Genomic DNA, 16,114 nt, shown 5'->3' with positions numbered 1-16,114 from the left:
AATCAGTGTAGTTGATGGAATTTATTCAAAAGTGCAAATTCACACAAGTGTTTAATTATTTTGCAAAGAGTTAAAAACACAGATCATTACAAATGCTGAGGTGAAGCCATATTCCATGCTAGATTGATTAGTTTACTGTGCTAGATCCAACTCCCACTGCCTCTTATAATTATGAAAAATAAGGGCCACGTGATATTGCCAAGTCATGCATGTTTACATCATCTCCATCTCCGACTGAGAAAAAAAATGACTTTCCAGACTTCTTTGCCTAGAAGGATCAAAGGACCTTCCACAACAATTGAAGAAGGCAGTTGAGGCTTACATATTTTTGAAAAGTAATTGCGATGGAACCATGCCATGCCAAATAGCGCACAAAAAACCGAGTGCATCAAAGCCATTTGTGAGTCATGTCTCCTGAACATTATTTTGATCAATTTTGATTTTTTATCTTATTCTGGTCAAAGTCTTAGGAGGATATTGCATGTTTCAACCACAGGCTAAAAATACTAGTAAAAACTGGTGATTTAAAGGTCTTAAGATCCCATGTATTTGCATTTTTTCTTTCCTACTGTGAAAATGGGTGCCAGAGTTAAACCTGAAATGTTGAATAGTATCCTGAATGTACACATCAAATTTCATTATGGCATCTTAGTCATCAAGGCATATCTCACATAAAAACATGTTTGGCTATTTCTTCCCCCAACTTTCCTGTCAAAATGGCTGCCCAGTTAAGGTGATGTTCAGATTTGAAACATTAAATTCAAGTGCACACCACTCCCTGAGGTTATATGCCCCTTTGCATTCCAATATCCTGGTTTTAAAGACAGATATGCCATTAAAATCTACTTTCCATTTTTCCTCCTGACCTTGAAAATGTATAAAGGTGTTGGGCTGATATATGAACTTCAAAGAGAATGGTGGCTTCAGTAGAAATACCATCTATCTTCATGTTCAAAGTAGTTATCACATTATGGTATGTTGAAATCCTATTTTTTTTTAATTAACAGCTGCAACAGAAAAGTTGTTATAAGAGTTCGATAAGTACGCAAATGCTAATTGTTATTCCACACTTAGGTTTACTGATGAAAAGGGAAAGGAATGCAGATGGAAAGAGATTTATGGGAGTTTTATGACTGCTTTCTTCGACAAGTCCAAAGCACTTTATAAACCAGCCTCTCTTTTGTCCAGGGCCTGGCCTGTTACAATGAAGCAATTATAGGTTTATTTTCTCAAAATATTTGATTGGCGGCCTTTTGGATGGAAGGTGCTATTTTTAAAATGAGTTACTATTACACCTTCTTTGGGACCACAAATCAAATAAAGCTCATAGAGCGCAGTTATGGTCCGAAATTGACACAATTAGACAAATGTCCTGTCCAGTCCAGCATCTCATTTCTAATAGTGCTCAGCCAACTAGGAAGTCCACAGCATGGAGGCCTTGCTTACTGGGTGAGTTGTTTGTTTTTAATTTATGAGATCATCTTTTGTCACCAGCGTTTGGCTCAGTTCTTTCTGGGAAAATACAAAAAAAATATAAAAATGGTTCTATATCAAGATATCATCATCATCATCATCATCATCATCTATCCAATAACTGCTCCAGATTCAAATAATTTGAACAGCGCCTCAGCAGTCTCCATATCATGGCAATCCTCTCACAAACTTTGCTCTTTGTCATCCAGTTGATACCCTGGGCTGGGTTCCTGCTTTGGAAATATAGTACTAAAAGGAATTATGTCTTGCCTTTCTTCCTAAAGAGGTTTTATCCTCTTTACAGAATTCAATTATGAACTGCTGAGGGTAAATAATGTTGCTACCTTAGCACTGGCGGAGGAAGGGAGTGTGGGGTTTGTGGTTTGCCCTGGATGTCATCCCTGAGGGGGGATGACATTTGCTGTGCCGCTTCCCCAGGACACTCGCCGCCCCATCCCTGTGGGACGCTCACCCTGCCCCCAGGTGCACAGTGTGTGCACTGCTCCAGGTGCCAGAGCAGTAGCTCCACCTCTGTACCTTATTTTGTTTTTAAATACTTTTTATTAATTTTTAACATAAATATACAATTTTAATCCAAATTTTCACAAATTCCATACTTTTGGACTTCCTTCAACTTCTCTAACAATCATCCATATTTAACTCTTACACATTTCTTCTGTTCTCTATTGCCATTAGTCCCCCCTCCAATCATCCATTTTCATTTAAAAATATACCTCAGCTTTTACAGTGCTTCTTTAAACCCCACTAGCGTTGTTTGTACTTCACATATACTTTTCAGATATTCCACAAATTTCCCCCAGTCCTCGATGAACTTTTGGTCTCGAAGATATCTAACTTTCCCTGTTAACTTGTCCAGTTCTGCATAGTCTGTTAATTTCATCCTCCATTCCTCTTTCGTTGGTGTTTCCTCTTGTTTCCACTTCTGGGCCAGTAGAATTCTTGCTGCTGTAACTGCGTATTGAAAAAGTTTATAATCCTTCCTTCTTATTTCCTTTCTTGTAATGCCTAAAAGTAGGGCTTCTGGTCCACCTCTGTACCTTAGCAGTGTATGGATCCATTACAAAGATGGCTCCTTCCAGTTCCACTGAGATAAAGTTGAAAGGCTGGAGCTGGTGTGCATTATGGGCCCTTTTATGGCTACTTCCTCTGCCAGCCCTGGCTTCTCAGGAGCTTAGACCATGGTCAGTTAAAGAAATTGGAGTTCTTGTTGAAACTGCATTGAAAAGGATATATCAAGAACTCTGGCCAAAAGTTTCAATATAAGGAATAATTCCTACTCAAGAGTTGAAATGAAAAACGTGTATATTCTGCTAAGAATAACAGTTTGAAGCTAGCAGTAAATTTAAACACAACGTGTAAGTACAATAGTTTTAAAGTAATGGTAAGTTTGGATACAACGTTTAAGTACAGAAATAATATAGTTTCAAATATACAGTGATATAGTACAAAGGTACACGAAATACCAGTGCACATATTTGAAACTATATTATTTCTGTACTTAAACGTTGTATCCAAACTTACCATTACTTTAAAACTATTGTACTTACACGTTGTGTTTAAATTCACTACTAGCTTCAAACTGTTATTCTTAGCAGAATATACACGTTTTTCATTTCAACTCTTGAGTAGGAATTATTCCTTATATTGAAACTTTTGGCCAGAGTTCTTGATATATCCTTTTCAGTATAGACCATGGTCAGTGGCATCTCCCAGGCGACCTTTAGGCTTTCCAGCTCTTCTCAGTATCACAGGAAGACTGCATCACTTCCCAAGCAGCAGAGGCAACAGCAGAGATGGGCTTTCATTCATCCAAGCCGTAAAGAGGAAAGAATATCCTGTATTCTCCACGGTGCATTTATTCAGGCATTTATGTATGCTTATTAACATACTACAAAAATATGTCAGGCATACAAATATAGTAAAAGAGAAATTCCTTAGTCAATAGCTATTAACCAATGGGGATACCTATTCATCCTGGGGGAAGCAAGATTTATGTTGCCTGGTTCTAATAAGACATAATGAGTAGAATATATGAAAGGCCTACTGTAGTCCTTTTGCCAAGTGGAAAATGGTAACTCTAAAATACTAATTAAAATGTTACCATAACTTGCAAGCATTTGAGAATCCAAACCGACGACACCCAGAGGGACCAACAGTCTCCTTCTGATACCCTGCTTGCATAAATGTTGCCTTCGTAGGTATTGCTAGGAAAATATATTCCCCAAACAAGAAAAACATATGCAATTTTTATTCAAGTCCTTACCTATAAGGTGAGGGCACAAAGTTGACTTCTATGGCTGGCAGCTGTGATGGATACTCCAGCCCTGCCAATTTAACAAGACATGAAAGAATGTCTAAAAGGATACTACTTGTTCCCAAGAGCACCTCAATATATTGAAAAATTCAAGAGAAAAGTCATTGCCTAAAACATATCTTGGAACCGAAGTATCGTGCGGGCCCAACAGAGTTTTCTACTTAGCAATTTCCCCCACTCATCTTTCATATGAGAAACAAACATGTTGTTTTTATATATCCTTTCTTGAAATTATTTATGATCAGAACTTTGATTCAAAATGGCAGGTGCTTGGGGTTGTGTTTCATTGCTGAGGCCTCGAGTTTTCTTGAAACTCTACTAAATTGGTCCCGATTCATTAACACCTCCTCATCCCCACTGGCCAGGGAGATGGCTTGGTTTGATCACTGAACCTTTGTATGTAGGATCCCAAGTTCTACAGGGCTTTGTACACCAATACCTGCACCTTGAACCCAGCCTGGGAGCTCATTGGCAGCAAGCGCAAATCTTTCAGCAGTAGCATCACATACCATATTTTTCGCTCCATAAGATGCACCTAGTTTTCAGAGGAGGAAAACAAGAAAAAAATATATTCTGAATCAAATGTCATACAGTGGTACTTCTGGTTAAGAACTTAATTCGTTCCGGAGGTTCATTCTTAACCTGAAACTGTTCTTAACCTGAGGTACCACTTTAGCTAATGGGGCCTCCTGCTGCCGCTGCCGTGTGATTTCTCATCCTGAAGCAAAGTTCTTAACCCAAGGTACTATTTCTGGGTTAGCAGAGTCTGGAGTATTGTGTCCAGTTCTGGGCACCACAATTCAAGAAGGACACTGACAAACTTGAACGTGTCCAGAGGAGGGCAACCAAAATGGTCAAAGGCCTGGAAACGATGCCTTATGAGGAACGGCTAAGGGAGCTGGGCATGTTTAGCCTGGAGAAGAGGAGGTTAAGGGGTGATATGATAGCCATGTTCAAATATATAAAAGGATGTCACATAGAGGAGGGAGAAAGGTTGTTTTCTGCTGCTCCAGAGAAGCGGACACGGAGCAATGGATCCAAACTACAAGAAAGAAGATTCCACCTAAACATTAGGAAGAACTTCCTGACAGTAAGAGCTGTTCGACAGTGGAATTTGCTGCCAAGGAGTGTGGTGGAGTCTCCTACTTTGGAGGTCTTTAAGCAGAGGCTTGACATCCATATGTCAGGAGTGCTTTGATGGTGTTTCCTGCTTGGCAGGGGGTTGGACTCAATGGCCCTTGTGGTCTCTTCCAACTCTAGGATTCTATGATTCTATGAGTCTGTAACCTGAAGTGTCTGTAACCCGAAGTGTCTATAACCCGAGGTACCACTGTACTAAACTATTTAATAAACTACCAGTATATCAGAATAATATTTCAACCATGTAAAGTGAACAGGCGTCAACAGTGGCATGAAGAACCATCATCAGTGCCATTAACCAATGAAGAGAGTCTTTATACCCTAGGCAATGGAAATATATGAGCTTCCCAAATTGGGTCCCTTAGATCTAAGGACTGTATGGTGTGGCGCTACACAATTATTTTAATAAAGCCAAAAGAAGTGGGACTTTCTTCCTTTTTGTTCATTGCAGAGAGCTCTGGGGGCTTTCATATGAGGGAGAAATCTGATTTAATTCCCATTTAAAATCAAACCTACCTAATTCACACCTTTGTACACAACACAAGGACCAAAGCACAGCCGCCCTTCAAATTTCACACTTCTGCAATGGAAGGCACTACTGTCCCGGCAAGACCAGTGGCAGAGGGAGGGTCTTGTGTGGCGGCACATCGCCTGTGGGGACGTGAGACATCGCCTACACGAGCATCGTCCCAAGGGGGTGGCATGCGTGCACCCTCTCATCCCAATGGGGCGGCAAAGCGCGGGGGCGGAGGGATTACACTGCTCCCACTGTGCTTGCTTTACACCCGTGTAAGCAGCTCCTGTCCCGCTTTGCTGGTTTAAAGCAAGCCGAGGAGGAGGGAGGGACGGGAGTCATGGCTCCCATCCGTCCCTCCTCCACGCAGCATTCGCTGCATAAGATGCACAGACATTTGCCCTTACTTTTTAGGAGGAGAAAAGTGCATCTTATGGAGCAAAAAATTCGGTATATGACAGCGATATTCTGCCTCAGGGAGTAGCCAGGCCTCCACATTTAACAGTAGCTTCAGCTTCCAGGTGAGCCTCAATGGCAACTCCACAAAGGGCATATTGTAGCAATGAAATGTAGAGATTGCCACCAATGCATTGACAACAGAAGTCAGCCTATCTTGAGCCAAAAAATTGTCGTAGCTGTCTTGCTAACAGAAGCTGGTAAAAGGTACTCCTAGACACTGAGGTCATGTTCAAGAAGGGATCAGATAATGTGCTAATAAACAAAACTTAATAGTGTGTTGTGGGGCACATGGCTTTGTCCATGGACAGGGAAGGAGAATGGCCACATGCCTCACTTAGCACAATCCTCTGCATTGGAATACAGAACTTTAAAAATATTGACACCCCTCTCTGAATCTGCCACATTCACAGCTCCATTAAATGAAATCTCAGAAACTAACAAATGACCGTAAGTTCACCATGTGTTAAGACGTTGCCATCCATTATGGAGCCACTGTTGTGTCCCTGGGCTCCTGGGGGTGGACTTTGAACCAGACCAGTTTCTGCTCCTTTTCTGTCCCGCTCCACTCTGTGATGGGATTTGCAAAATGCAAACGCCCCACAAATCAAGCACACTTGACAGGAGGGAGTTGTGATTTACAAGCCACTGTGGCTGCACAAAGGCAGAGCAGCTGTGTCAGTGACAGATGCTGATGCACTCCTGGCACATTTTTCTCGTGTCGTCAAAAGTGGTTTATTAGGTGTAATCTTAATCTCTTCAAAAAGTCAGTGCCCTAAATATGGCTTGCAGCAACCCCGTTTTAATAATAATGACTAGTGACAGCTAATTGGCAAGCCACTCGATTCTTGGACTTTACAGTCAAAGAATGAGGCCATTTACCTGAATGAGGCCAAACCTTTGCAAATTTATGTTGTTGCTGCTGAAAATCAAAATGGCCTGAAGAAACCCTACTTACTTTGGGGCAGCTGCTGGGGCTCCAGCCCAATGGTGGTGGTGTTCAATTTGGGGCCCCCTGCCCATGATGAGTACTTGTGTGCTAGTCCCGGGGGGAAGGTTACCGTTGTCGTAGTCAAAGTCCAGTCCTGAGTCACTAGCCTGGAAACAGTTCACAAGGAGCAAGGCGAGGTCCGAAGCAGGAAGCCGGGCGGGGACAGGAACACTGGAAGGTCCGAAGCAGGAAGCCGGGCGGGGACAGGAACACTGGAAGGTCAGGTCTGGGTCCGGGTAGGAGCAGGTACTCAATGACGACGTTGCTTCCGCAACCTGGGACCGGGCTGACTGGCCTTTATCTTCTCTGAGGCCAGGGGCGGTCCCGGCCCCCAGGAGACCCGCCTCTCCTGGCCTTAAGGCGAGCACTCCTCCTGGGAGAAACCAGTTCCCTTCGCCTCTCTGCCCTGAGCCTCTGCAGTTCAGGAGAGGCTGAAGGGTTACTGGGCCCAGGGGGAGACTCACCTGTAGGCACTGAGTCCTCAACCACCTCTGGAGCCAGAGTGGATTCACCTGGTGCCTGCTCCTGAGGATCCGGCACAGGTGTAGGCGCCTCAGAATCAAGGCCCTGCCCCAGTTCAGCCGGCCCTGGAGGCGGGGACTCCTGTGCAGGCTGGGATTCCTCCGGTTCATCCTCTGAATCAGATTCCCAGGCCATCACAACTTGGTCTATAAAGTGGGGTCACAGCAGGGCCAGAAAGGTCTGGAGCTGAGCTACAGAGTTCTAGAGCAGGAACAAGGGGGTTGGCAGCAACAGAGCTGTGTGTTCCTGAACTCAAAAGGGAGCTGTTAACAGAGGTGGGTTTAGGGGAGTGCAACCAGTTCACCCACACTGGGCGCCAAGTTGATAGGGTGCTCCAGGGGTTGCTGCAACAATAACTTAGAATGGAAGGTGAGACGGTGCCAAATTTTGTCGTTGCAGAGGGCACCACTGACATTTGAAAGCCCAAAGTCCATAGTTCCACTTGTTCCATGCCTAGAAAACATGAGTCTGAGCAATCTTCATATTACCCTGCTCCTTTCCCAGAGAAGGCCTGCTCCTGACTGCCAAATAGGAGCAAACATCAAACCAGAGAAAGCCCCAATTGCTGTTTGCTCCGATAGAGCGCTAAAGAGTGGTTTTCCCCAAGGGAAAGGACAGGGAAAAGAGGAAAGATGGATGATCGTTTACATAGTCATCCCCATCTCCTCTGGTGATGAGGGGCATTTCTCAGGGGCCTTTCCGAACAGAAACAGGCCATTTGGCACAGAAATTACCCAATGCCATGTGCCACACATCATTGATATACATATTTTACATGCTGCATATCGAAGATTAACTAACATATTCAGACTTTAAAGCAAGTATGAAAGAAGTGAACAGAAGCACGGCCTTGGATTCCTCCCTTCTGCAGCCTTTCACGCCTTGCCAAGAAGGTCAGCGTGGGGAGACAGACAGGAAACCCGTCCCACACCTGGTTATATTGTGCCTCTGGAAAGTGAAATTCCTCTGCCTGCTATTAAAACCTGCAGGTATAAATGTCAGCCCACGTGGGTGGCTGTAGGAAACCAGCTGTGTTTTTCCGATTTTAGGTTGGGAGGTAGCGATTAAGGAATTACAAGGCGAACAGTGTTCTAGAACGTGGAACTCAACAAAGAACTACGGTGTGTTGCCATGGTAACCAGCTGGCATGGCCCTGTGCCCCATGGAAAACATTTTGCATCACAGAAAAGCAGGAAAGATGAAAGCCTTCCTAGTGACAGTGATGGTCTTTGTGGCTGACTCTGAAAACAGTTATGTTTTCTCCATTGATTTTTTTTTTTAGTTCCTCCATACTGCGCTACCAGGATAGATAGAAGGATAAGTTAGCTGATATAATCACAGTCAGTTTGCATATTATAAAAAGCAGGGAATGCAAACATTCGCAAGTCCTCGTTCTGGTTTCCAGAACTCCTTGCAAAAAACAAGCAAGTCCACTTTGAAATATTAGTGAGTACCTCAAGAGAAGCGGGTCACAAAGTCTTGTTTTTCTTTCCCTTTTTTCTTTTTCCTTTCTTTATTAACAATCTCTTATATCATATGACACATTTCATATAGCATATCTTGTATAGCATATACATATATATTGTACATCTTCTTGAGTAAACATATATATAAAACCCGTGTAAGCAAAAACCATATACAAGTAGCATTTTGTTTCTTACCGTACATAAATTAAACTGATTCGTATTTTTTCTATCTTTTGTTGTCTTATCTATTTATTAATATGAATTAAAGAAAGAAACAACTAAAAAAAGAAAAGAAAAGAAAAAGGTGTAGTTGGACTTCCTATCATTTCCTGGTGTATAGCCTTATTCTATAATGAATATTCTATGGTTTTCCCAGTAGTGATGTACGGAAGTGAGAGCTGGACCATAAAGAAGGCTGATCGCCGAACAATTGATGCTTTTGAATTATGGTGCTGGAGGAGACTCTTGAGAGTCCCATGGACTGCAAGAAGATCAAACCTCTCCATTCTGAAGGAATCAGCCCTGAGTGCTCACTGGAAGGACAGATCATGAAGCTGAGGCTCCAATACTTTGGCCACCTCATGAGAAGAGAAGACTCCCTGGAAAAGACCCTGATGTTGGGAAAGATTGAGGGCACAATGAGAAGGGGACGACAGAGGACGAGATGGTGGGACAGTATTCTCGAAGCTACCAGCATGAGTTTGACCAAACTGCGGGAGGCAGTGGAAGACAGGAGTGCCTGGCGTGCTTTGGTCCAGGGGGTCACAAAGAGTCGGACACAACCAAATGAGTAAACAACAACAACAACATAATGAATATACCTATCATTATTGAGTTATTCTTTATATTCCTTCTAATACATTCTTACAACAGTTAGTACCTTTTGACTTATTTCTCATATGTTCCACTATATAAGGGTCAATCAAAGGCTGCCATAGACGTTATACAACTGTTATAGTTTCGTAAATATTTCTTATAATTATCCCATTTTTGTACGAATACTTGTCTTGTGTTGCCTCTCAGGCTATTAGTCAGTTGTGCCATTTCTACATATTCCTGTAATTTATTTTGCCAGTCAGTTATGGTTGGAACATTTTCCCCTTTCCAGTTCATTGCTATCAATATTCGAGCTGTAGCCGTGGCATACAGAAAAATTTCTCTCAAATTTTTCAGAAACAAGCAAGAAATATTAGTGAGTACCTCAAGAGAAGCGGGTCACAAAGTCAAGAACACAGAGCTGTATACAATTTGGAAAACTCATGCATTGAGAATGCTAATGTGTGACAGTAGTTTAGCTTCCAAAACTGGGCAGGACATATCCTGGCCACGTGTCAGGGCTGGCTCACCTGTGAGACAGCTGAGGCTACAACTTCAGGCAGCAGGATTCACAGGGGAAACAGATCCTGATGTAGATCTTTCTCCGCCCAGCCCCTGTTCCTGTTGCAGATCTTCTCCCACCCCTTCTCCCCTGGTTCAGAGGGAGCACCATTTTGTGGTTCGCCTTAGGGGCCAAAATGCCTTGGGCCAGCCCTGATATGTGTCCTATCTCACAGAGGACTGTCCTCTGTTTGAAGGGCATTTTGGAGGACAGTCCTCTGTCCCCTGGCCAGACTATGGAGAGATGCATTCTATTTCTATTTCAATTAGAGTAATTGTTTCACATCTATACCTGTAAATCAGCATATGCAAATGCCAATGTGTCCCTTTTGGGTGATGCATTTCCTCTTTTTGGATGGCTAGCCTTGCAAGACACCCTCAGTGGGTCCCCTCAGTGAGTCTACCCACTCGCTGGCTCTGCTGCTCCTCTGCCTCACCATTTGCTTCCCAGAGGGAGACAGTGAGTAAGAAGGCAGTGCCGGGCACTCCCTCTCACACCCACAGTTGTTTGGTTGTTCATACTCATTGGGTAGAACAGGAGGCAGGCAAACAGGAAGGTTATGATCGTGAAGAAAAGGAACAGCCCCAAGGTGCTCTTGTCAGCCATCCCCTCTGCCTGCTATGGTGTGGGGCCATACTGACCCAGTATGCACCAATAGGAGTATAGCATCTAGATCAAGGGAAGTAATAGTGCCACTGTATCTGCTCTGGTCAGACCTCACCTGGAGTACTGTGTCCAGTTCTGGGCACCACAGTTCAAGAAGGACACTGACAAACTGGAACGTGTCCAGAGGAGGGCAACCAAAATGGTCAAAGGCCTGGAAACGATGCCTTATGAGGAACGGCTAAGGGAGCTGGGCATGTTTAGCCTGGAGAAGAGGAGGTTAAGGGGTGATATGATAGCCATGTTCAAATATATAAAAGGATGTCACATAGAGGAGGGAGAAAGGTTGTTTTCTGCTGCTCCAGAGAAGCAGACACGGAGCAATGGATCCAAACTACAAGAAAGAAGATTCCACCTAAACATTAGGAAGAACTTCCTGACAGTAAGAGCTGTTCGACAGTGGGATTTGCTGCCAAGGAGTGTGGTGGAGTCTCCTTTTTTGGAGGTCTTTAAGCAGAGGCTTGACATCCATATGTCAGGAGTGCTCTGATGGTGTTTCCTGCTTGGCAGGGGGTTGGACTCGATGGCCCTTGGGGTCTCTTCCAACTCTATAATTCTATTCTATGACCCCCAGCACCGGCCAGGATACTGGTGTATGGTCCGGAGGATGCAAAGTTCGTGCATGGCATTGGCCAGGTTAGTTGGACCCCATTGTGTTAACAGTGAGTGTACCCTACAACAAAGGAACCTCCCAGTGAAGGTCAGTAGTTCGAATCCCCGTGACGGAGTGAGCTCCCGTTGCTCTGTCCCAGCTTCTCCCAGCCTAGCAGTTCGAAAGCACGCCAGTGCAAGTAGATAAATAGATACCACTGTGGTGGGAAGGCAAATGGTGTTCCGTTGCACCAGAAGCAGTTTAGTCATGCTGGCCACGTGACCTGGAAAGCCGTCTGTGGACAAACACCGGCTTCCTCAGCCTGAAAGCGAGTTGAGTGCCACAACCCCATAGTCGCCTTTGATTGGACTTAACCGTCCGGGGGTCATTTACTTTTACTTTTTACTCACAACAGCTGATCTTCCATTTGAAGGACCCCCTGACAAGCTTCCAGGAGTCCCCCAGATTCATACTTGAAAACCACTAGTGCAGAATAGGCTTCCCAGTTGCGTATCTTGCAAGATAGTGAATATAATTTAATAATGATCACTACTATATTGACTAAGTCTACTGAAATGCGACAGGGATTTGGGAAGCACACACTCCTTCCAAAGCTGCAGCTCACCAAAGGAAGGCTTCAGCTTAGGCAACTTAAAAACAAAATGCTACTGGACCGTAAATGGTAATTCCAGGACTCCCTCTCTTTTAATATCCTTTTAAAGATGAAAAGGGGCTTTGCTAATCAGTCTGAAGTCTCACAAGAAGCGAATGGGTTGAGTAACATCTGCAGGCTCACAAATTTATGAGGTGGCGTTATGGATATAATTTTTGTTCTGGCACACAAGGTGCTGAAATAATATATTTCAAAATGAAACACATTGGTGAAATAATACATTCAGCAACCACAGAATAAGGAAAAATACAAGGCACATCAAAAGCGAATTTATACAAAGCACACAGACCTATGGAGCTGGAGAGATGCTCTTCTCCAGCATGTCCCTAACCTTTTAAAAGTCATGACCACTCGGAACACAGTACAGTGGTGCCCCGCAAGACGAATGCCTCGCAAGACGGAAAACTCGCTAGACGAAAGAGTTTTCCATTTTGGAGGTGCTTCGCAAAACGAATCTCCTATGGGCTTGCTTCGGAAGACGACAATGTCTTGCGAGTTCCTGTGGTTTCCCCCCTTCCCCCCTTTTTCTAAGCCGCTAAGCCACTTATCAGCTGATCTGATCAGCAGATAAGCCGCTAAAAGCCGCTAAAAGCCGCTAAAAGCCGCTAAAAGCCGCTAAAAGCCGCTAAAAGCCGCTAATAGCGCTAATCCGCTAATCTGTCAATGGGCTTGCTTCGCAAGACAAAAAAACCGCTAGATGAAGAGAATCACAGAACGGATTCTTTTCGTCTTGCGAGGCACCACTGTATTGGGGAATAGTTGTAGCCACGAATGCATGCAAAAAGGGTTAATAAAAACGATTCTCTTTTTTCCCTGGGAAAAAAACCACCAGTGTCTACCTGTTGTGGAGGTCAGAAATCAAAATCAAAATTACAGTTCCTAGCCTTGCATTACAGTGTTTATTCTTTCTCTAAATTTTGATGAAACCCAGAAAGAAAACAATCCAGTTGACTGCTTGAAGTCACTAATTACTTGGGTTTTTTTTACCTGGTTTTGTTAGGTATTAGAAGTCAAATTCAAAAAGTTTAACTTCAGCATAGCAAATGCTTTACACATACTTTCTTCTGGGGCACTGGCTACGCCTCCCAGTTTGGTGTCTCTGCGCATCCCCTCAATTCCTTCCTCCAAGTCTTTTATCTAGATGTTGAACAACAGTGGGTCCAGGACAGCACTTTGTGATACTCATTTCTCTCTCCCCTCCACCCGATGACAAGGAACCATTCATGGGCATTCTTTGGGTTCGAACAGCTACAGATCCACCTAACAGTTACCTAGTCCAGCCTTAATACTTAAAGATTCACTGCATCCAAAGTATTCCCCATTACACCAATCTTATAACTTTTATCAAAAAAGAAATGACATTTGTTTGGCATGATTTGTGCATGTCCGACTATACTCAGCTTTCCCTTGCCTCTGTATCATGAAACCCAGGAGGACATGGTTACTTCCTCCCAAGTTTCCAAGTACTTCCACTTTGTCAATCAGTTCCTCCCTGCTAGTGAGGACCAGGTCCAATGTAGATGATGCCCTTGTTGTTTCTTCCACCTTCTGGAATTTGTGAGGCCTTACATTTTTAGCGGAGTTTGAGTTCCAACAGATATCAGGGAAGCTGAAGTCTCCCATGACTACTATATCTGTCCTTTTCGAATGTTTGGTAATCTGTTCTAGGAAGGCATCATCCAAGTCTTCAGTCTGGCTTGGTGGTCTATAGTAGACACCTACATAGTAAGGTCAGTGTTGTTTCTCTCTCTTACAATTTTTACCCATACATCCTCAATCTGCCTTCCATGCTCCAGATCATGGATGATGATGATGATTATTTATTTATTTATTTATTTATTTATTTATTTATTTATTGCCTGCCCATCTGGCTGGGTTTCCCAAGCCACTCTGGGAGACTTCCAGCTAAATATTAAAATACAATAATTCATCAAATATTAAAAGCTTCCCTAAACAGGGCTGCCTTCAGATGTCTTTTAGAAGTCAGATAGTTGTTTATTTCTTTGACATCTGGTGGGTGGGCGTTCCACAGGGCAGGTACCACTACTGAGAAGGCCCTCTGCCTGGTTCCCTGTAACTTGGCTTCTCACAGTGAGGGAACTGCTAGAAGGCCCTCAGCACTGGACCTCAGTGTCTGGGCAGAACGATGGGGGTGGACATGCTCCTTCAGGTATACTGGACCTCTTCACAAGTGTTCACATCATTTACATATAATGCTGCTACTCCTCCCTTCCTGTTATATCCCTCAATTTCTACATTCCAATTTAGTTCTGTGCACCAAATGGGGAATTGATATTTTGTTCCTCAAAAGAGCAGCCTTCCATTCCACATAGTAAGCCTCTTTTGAGGTTGAGAGGAATTTCAAAAGTACCCGGTAGGTTGCAATATGGCATGAAGTTCTGATACTCCAGGGGAAAATATCAGAAAATCTGGGCATCCCTCAAGTGTGTTTTTTGGATCCTGGCCATGGTAAATACATTGAGAGTTGAGATGTAGTAAGAAAATGTGAAGGGGGGGAGATGTGATCTGCTGCAGCCACCCAGACCTCCAGCCACCACCACCCTCTCCCCAGAATGCCTCTGGGCCCATATATATTCTATTCGGCAATGGAAAGGAGAAAGGTGGTGTCAGGGAACTGACATCGGAGCGAGAGGCGAAGGGGAGGCTCCCAGATGATGCTGGCGAAGGACCCAGCAGCAGGGGGAGAAACAGCTCAGTAGAGGGGGAAGCCAATCAGCGCAACACCAGGGATAAAGGGGGGCAGACGGGGGAATTGGAGAGAGGGCTCCAGGACTCTTCACTGGACATCAGTGAGGAGAGCCCAGGTCCTCCGCTACCCACGCCTTCCCTGCGCAGAAGACTCCCGCGCAGTGAGAGGAGGAGGAGACTGGGTGTCAAACAACTTTTATGTTGGAAGAGGTTCAAGAAACGCCCACTGACGGATTCTGCCAGTGACTGAGGCAGCCACGATGAGAAGGGGCTGTGCAGTCAGAAAGGTTTAACAAGGCAAATTAACCGAGAAAGGCACCAGTTTACGCACGAGTAACTCATACCTATTACAGGTGGAGAAGCTGAAGGCCAGTGTCTATCCAGATGGCAGCTTCAAAAAAGCAGAGCAGTGTTTTGTCACTCCTTCTGCTCCTCTCTGCCCCCGTTTCTATTTCTATTTTTCTTATACATTTCTGTTAATAAGAACATAAACAAAGCTCCAATGGACCAGACCAAAGGCCCACTTGGTCCTGTATCCTGTTCTCTCAGGGGCCAACTAGATGCAAAGCCCACAAGCAGAGCACGGGTGCAAGAGCAGCCTCCCCACCCTGGAAGCCTAGTAACTGGAATCCATGCCGAATGATAAAGCGTGTTCTCCTTCATGGAGAGCACGTGTTGCAGTGGGGGTCTGACAGGCCACCCCTTCAATTGCTGTGCAGAATCATTTAGATGGCCATTGGCAGTGATTGGGCTGTTTGGGTTACTGGGCTAATTTTGATGTTGCCAATTTGTGGGATGGACTAAAAGTTTTATATGCGGGGCATGAGGCATTGAGCGTTCTCTTTTTCTGCGTGCACCGGATCACCCGCCCACCCTCCCTAATTTAGGGCTCTTGCGTTGACCTTGCTATGCCTGTCATGGGGTCGTCTGCTTTTGGGGCAGGGGCCTGGTAGGAATTTTGTCCCTTTGGCTGATTGGCTGGTGCCATTTTGTTTTTGCCTACTGCGTAGCAAATCGTTACAACTTGTAAGGTTGTGGTTAGGCATTGGTTAATTTTTGGTTGGTGGAGGAGCATGGATTGGCAGTGCCTGCCCCTCCAATACTGCTGCTGCAAGGGAATTCTGTTAAAGGAATCAAGGGGCTCGCCATGCTTTCGTCCGAATTCCTGGTGTGGGAGCTCTCCCCCTGGGAGCATGCGGGGA

The 16,114-nt window shown here is 44.3% G+C and overlaps 1 long non-coding RNA gene across 2 annotated transcripts; it reads right to left on the bottom strand.

Moving 5' to 3' along the window:
- Positions 1–1,056: 1,056 nt before the first annotated feature.
- LOC308586069 lies at positions 1,057–8,501 on the bottom strand. Of its 2 annotated transcripts, none has more exons than XR_014007739.1 (3): positions 8,363–8,501; positions 3,758–3,818; positions 1,057–1,512 (listed from the first exon to the last, which is right to left on the bottom strand). It is a non-coding gene; the product is annotated as an uncharacterized lncRNA (long non-coding RNA). The 2 variants fall into 2 exon arrangements; XR_014007740.1 differs by lacking the exon at positions 8,363–8,501 and adding an exon at positions 6,877–6,934.
- Between the last annotated feature and the right edge of the window lie 7,613 nt (positions 8,502–16,114).

The sequence above is a fragment of the Podarcis bocagei genome, assembly GCF_964188305.1.
Source record: "Podarcis bocagei genome assembly, chromosome: 4".
NCBI lineage: Eukaryota > Metazoa > Chordata > Lepidosauria > Squamata > Lacertidae > Podarcis > Podarcis bocagei.
The sequence above is the reverse complement of the archived record's forward strand: the minus strand, read 5'-3'. Positions and strand labels throughout refer to the sequence as shown.